Here is a 6,000-nt window from a genome sequence, read left to right as displayed (position 1 = left end):
TCACGCTATTAAACTCTCCCACTCTGCTGACGGACATTTTGTTTGACAGGATGCTGCTGGACTGCAGCGATGCCGAGCTGCTTCGGGAGGTCAGAAAACAGCAGCAACATCATCGGAACTGATGTCCACCTGCCGTTTACAGGATGTTCCTATCACACCGCTGCACCGCTGGACTGAAGACGGGCGTTTGAAAAGGCGTTCGCACTCCTCAGCTCTGCTGAACCTGTAGCTCCTCTTGGATTAACAACACGTCCCGTCTGCTTCAGTTACAATGATTTAGTCAAAGTGATCCTCTGAGCTGAACAGCCAATCAGATTTATCTTACCAACAGACTCTATCACTGACTCTACCCAACCAAATCACCAGAATACATGTTTCAGCTAAACAAGAGATCAAATTTATGTTTGTTCAGGTTGAATTTCTCTCTCTGTGCTGACGCTCTGGTTAACTTTACTCGGTTTGGGTTCGACAACATCACAGTTTGTTTTTGTCACGACTGAATCAGATGTTAGAACCAATGAGAAACTCAGCTAACAAGCATTTAATGTCTATGTGACATCATACTTTTGGTCCAAATGTCAACCTTGAACGTATCTGTGGTGGGCAGAAACTTGAACTGGATGTGAGAACTGGGCCACAGATTCTCACCGACAGCCCGACAGTCTCTGGCGTCTCTTCCTTTAAAACCGAACAGTCCTCCTCCTCGAAGCAGCGACAGAACAGCGTGATGTGTGACCTGATCACAGATGACCATCAGGATGATTACGGTGCAGTTTGGACTCTGACGCTGATTTTTTAATAACTGATATCTGATAATATTGAGCTGCACTGACACTCAGGAGCAGAAAGACTGAGTGATCATTATAGCTGCTGATCCAGATGAGTTCAGACTGAGGTGGAGTCTCCAGGCTTTACCTGACCGTGAGCTTTTGTGTCAGGCCGGATAATATAATGATATTACATGTTTACTGTGCTGTGAGACTGAACATCATCTACCATCTAGTGTTGTGTTTCTCTGGTTTCACAGTTCAGTGATTTTCTGAACTTACCAGGCCGTTCTGATATCCGTCTTTACCTACTGACAATGTTTGTGCTGAGTGTGTTTAAAGTTGACGACAAGGAAATTTTAAGTTTTGTTGGTTCTTGCCGCCTTTGGACAAAAGCGTCATCACGCCAGCGGCTGCTGTTGTACTGATCTAAGGCACTTTGTGATTTTACATGTGATATATGTGATCAGACCCCAGCACAGGCGTTTATAATAACTATAAAAAACATCAGTCTGTTCGCTGACGGTCTCGTTTGCTGCTACAGGTCGTTTATAATCACCAGAGGAATCACACACTGTTTCATGAACACTAAAAAGTTCCCTGTAGTCACTTTAAGGAAAAAAATGGACTCAGCAATAAATATCCTCACTTACCAAGAATTGTAAAACCAGAACTTAAAAAGCTGCACTCTTTAAATTAAAGAAATGTCTCATCACGGCCCACTGTGACGGCTGCTGCTTCACAGAGTCTGTGGCACTGTTCAATATGCTAAATCGGGGGGTTAACGAAATAAAAGAATCCAGCCAGAAGAGCAATTGGCAGATTTGAATGAATTGAAGTGAGATTTTAATATTTAACGACGTGTCCTTCCTGTTTAACCTCACACATCCTGCCTCTCCTCCTTCACAGAACAGACTCCCAGCCTCTCGTCTGACTCCAGGATCTGCTCATTAAGTCGCAGGAAGACCATCAGAAACGGCTGGCATGTTTCCATTAACACCGAGACGATCCCCGAGGTGATGAAGGAATATATGCACTGTGATTATATGTGGATTAAATGAAGGCTATATTTCCATTAAATCATGGAAGATGAGATGTTTTGATTGGACTGTTAGGAGCAGAAGGAGAGAGAGAGAGAGAGAGAGAGAGGACACAACTGGAGGATTGGAATGAGAGATAACGTGAACGTCATGATTGGATTTTTAAACTATCGAGAGCCACGAGGAAATTAGAGATGTTCTGACACCATTTTCTCCTTCCTGATACCGATCTGATACCAGTGCATCTTAAAGAAAAGGAACTGGAAGAAGAAGAAGAAGAAGAGGAGGAAGAGGAAGCAGTAGTGGAACAGCAACTTAAATAAAAGTGAGAATAAATCATTCTCTCCTCTTCCTTCCATCGTCTCAGAAAGTTTAGGGGAGCAGTGTCGTCGTGCTCTTCGGAGCGATGACTCTTATGAGGGTGTCGGTGCTGAAACACTCGTTCCAAACTACATCCTTGCATCGTGAACATGTTGGCATGTTACCGGCGGGGCTGAGAACAACTCTGATTATCTGTTCGATCAACCTGTGACTATATTTTTACAGTGCTGAGAATGTTGACTGCCGTCTCTCGAAGCAGAGTGAAGTCTTCTTACAGCACAGAACCTCTTAAAGAGGCGATCAGGTTAAACACCAGCGACGTGACCCAACAGTTAGCTTCAATGAACCGCGAGGAAATCCGTCTCCAGCCTGAACAAAGTTGTTTAAGTTAGCAAGAAACCCGCCGGAGTGTAAAGAACAGAGGTTGAAGATCAGTGAACATCCTGCGAGTTTGTTTTGATGTACGACGGCCGGTTCTCCTCCGTGAGGTCGAGCGTCTCGTCCCTGGAGGAGCAGCAGGTCTTCTGAATGACAAGAACTGGTGATCTACGGCGTGTCGCCTGGAGGACACGTCTGCTGAGCTGATCCTGACCCTGCTGGGCTCACGTGCAAGTCAGACTGCTGAACTCTCAAACTCAGGACAAAGGAGAAGCTCTGAGGCTGCAGCAGCATCTCTAAAAACAATATATTCATCATGTCCACAGTCGCTGAGGGTCGTTCTCAAGGTGGTGCCTTCATGTGTAGGATGACATTTTAAAGTTAAACAGGAGAAAATACAGAATACATTTGTTTGTTTTTACATCAGTGCTCAGGTTTAGTCAGCAGGTTTGAAACATTTCACCACATTAACACTTGTGCTCTCCAAACACACCTGAATCACACTGCCAGCTCCTCTGACACGTTAAAGGCAGCCTGTCGAGGATTTCACCACTCGTGATGCCTGCAAGCAGGTCCATGTCCCTCCAAACCCCCCCGACACCACGACAGATGAGTTTTCAGTTTTACTGTCTGGTACATTTGACTGCTGTCTGTTCAGGATGTGCAGCGACATGCTGGAGGTTTGATTTGAGCCTCTCGGTGTCGGCTGTGCGTCTCATCACAGAGCCATGTCGAAATAATGACACCCAGACGCCGTCCAGGGTCGGATCACATCCCAAACCCCTTAATTCCTCCACATGCGATGGAAGGAAGTTGTCGGCACTTTAGGTAGAGAAATGCATCAGTGGAAGAAAAGAAAGAAGAAGAAGAAGAAGAAGAAACACGAGGAGGGATTCAAAAAAGAAAAAAGAAAAAAAAAGACAGGATCCAAAAATAGCTTTTTGTTCACATGGAAACCACCAGGATGAGACCAAGAGGAGAGGAGGCCGCGGTGAGAGAGGGGAAGAAAAGATGATAAGAGGAGGAGAATAAATACGATGAGGAGAGGAGGGAATGATGGAGGAAGAAAGAAAGAAGAAGAAAAGGAGGATGTGAGAGGAGACTCACAGGATTTTCTTTTGAATATTGTTCAAAACTTTGAGACGCACCAAGACAAAGTATTGTTTCAGCAGGTCTTCAATAGACTTTTCTGCTGAAACAGAAGTAAATGATAAGTGTGTGCCGTGTGTGGGCGAACACACGGTGTTTGTTTTGTGGCCGTCAGGCAGAAACAGCTTCACCTCAGGCAGGAGGAGCTGCAGACGCTGCTGAGGGAAGATTCTGCCACCACGCAATTAAAACTGTTATACTGATTCACTTCTTTCCATTCAGGACACAAATACACTCGTTTGTCCTCGTTTCCTCACGACGATGCTTCGAGTCCGTCTGTAACAACAACTTGACTTCTGACACTTTCATTTCCTTCATTAATCCTCAAACTGTGTGATTATTTCCAGCTGACAGTATCAGATATGTTCAGTGTGGTCTCAGACCTTTTGGGTTTATTTCCCTGCCTGTATTAAGACATTGTTGTACTAATCTATGGAGTTTTAATTCAATGTAAAACAGGCACTGTATTTGATTGGCCTATATTTTGCCTGGCAGCGAGGTCAAGTGGTTAATGCCACTCTAATTTTGCACTATTCGTAATTATTTATTCCATTTCTCCGTCTTAAATGTTTAATGGGAGGTCGTGTATTCAAGAAACCTCTCAGGCAGACAAACGTGGTTACTAAAGATCTGTTACCAGAGGAAAAACTGAGATGAGATGTGGGATGAGAGCAGAACAGAGAGGAGAATGAAGACGAGAATAACAAAAAGACAGTAAAGATGAGCTGACAGGGGAGACGAGGAGAACAGAGCGTTAAGCTTCCTCTCCTGCCTCGCTGATCTTTGCCATAGATCTGTCTGGTGAACGCAGCGTTCCCAGTCCCAGGAGAGCACGAGGACATGCAGAAAACTCCTCAGTGTGACACATTGCAAGGATTTCCTCCTCCACCTGGACTACAGGCCTCCGTCTGAGGATTGAACCGATATAATGAGGTCTGAGGTGTGTGGAGGCGTAAGGAGGGCAGAGGCTTTAACTCCCAGGATCGAGCTGGTGGTTTATATTCCTGCAGCTGACACAAGAGATCCAGAGACTTACATCAGCTCCAACGGCCAGATTTACTTTAGATCCCGACTCTTCTCGCGCAGCAAACAGCAAATTGAATCAAACAGAAAAAGGTCAAACAAAGAAACCAGAACAAGACAGAAAAGGTCAAGAGATGGAGCCTGTTCAGACCGGAGCGTTAACATCCATCCCTCACAGCTTCCCAACGCTGGGACAAACACACCCGACGGCTTTTACACAAACGAAGAAACATCTTCACGTAGAACAGCTGCCGCATTTACAAGAAGGTCCAAATAATGCAGAATGAGTTTATAAATTGTCTCCAACTCAACAACTCACTAAACTGACACTTTGTTAAAGGAGTCTGGGGACTTTCTCCACGGGGACAAAGAAGTCGCCTGTATTGTTCCTGTTTAGTGTCTTTGTAACATGTTTAGATCAATAAAATGTGGGCTGGGTCAAAAACTAGTCAGTGAAGTTCCCTGAGCTTCTGTTAACGTCACTGATTCTACTGTGATGTTAATGAATCTGTGTTTTCAGTTCACAGTCAGATTGTTTCCACGGGTTGTTTCGCTGCGTTAACCTTGAGCACCTCCCGGACTCGCACTCCTGCTGCGTAGCCTCAGCTCACTAAACTCTCCTCGTTTCCCCGACGAGACAATAAAGTTTAAAAAAACAAAAACAAAAAACAAATTGGAGACAGCAGCCGGCTGCATGAGTAATAAATCACCTGCTGTCCACGGAGCGCTGCTCAGGTATGATAAGAGAAATGTTTGTGAGGGGGATAAAAGGTGCAGAGATACAGAAAAAAAAGGTATTTTTCAAACTTGAGTTATGATCAGGTGAAACTCAAGGGCAGCACAGTGAAGTGAGTTTCATTTTCCTCCCTCTCATTGTTAAATCCTGCACACAGCTCCACAATGAAAATAGTTTTCCCACCACCCGGATGTTTTTGTTCATTTTCCTCTTCACGAATCTCAGTGTTTGGTTTGTCTGCTCTCCATGTTGCTCATTCCTCTGTGTTTCCTAACAAGCAGTGGATGGTGAGCTGGCCTCCCTTTTCACTGACAGCCGGACCAACATTTTCATTTTCAATTAATTTGTTGATTATTTTCTCAATCAATTTCTTTTTTTTGGTCAATAAAATGTCAGAAAATTGTGAAAAATGTCGTGTTGAGTGTTTGCAAAGACAGAATCGACCAGTGAAACGCTATGATTCGTTGTTGCAGCTCTGGACTAAACTTAACTGAACTGTGACTGTGCTACACAACTGTGGACGCCTGTCAGTGGCTTCAGGATCAGTGATGTGTGCAATCGATTTGTTAACGATCAGCTACGAGGA

General features: G+C 44.5%; 1 protein-coding gene across 5 annotated transcripts in view; it reads right to left on the bottom strand.

Annotated features, from left to right (window-relative positions):
* efr3a (EFR3 homolog A (S. cerevisiae)) overlaps positions 1-6,000 on the bottom strand; it is a 92,553-nt gene that overhangs the window by 36,792 nt on the left and 49,761 nt on the right. The gene's annotated exons all lie outside the window — the stretch shown is intronic.

The sequence above is a fragment of the Acanthopagrus latus genome, chromosome 21 (assembly GCF_904848185.1).
Source record: "Acanthopagrus latus isolate v.2019 chromosome 21, fAcaLat1.1, whole genome shotgun sequence".
In the NCBI taxonomy this organism is placed as follows: Eukaryota; Metazoa; Chordata; class Actinopteri; order Spariformes; family Sparidae; genus Acanthopagrus; species Acanthopagrus latus.
Note: the sequence above shows the minus strand (reverse complement) of the source record. Positions and strands in the feature narration are given on the sequence as shown.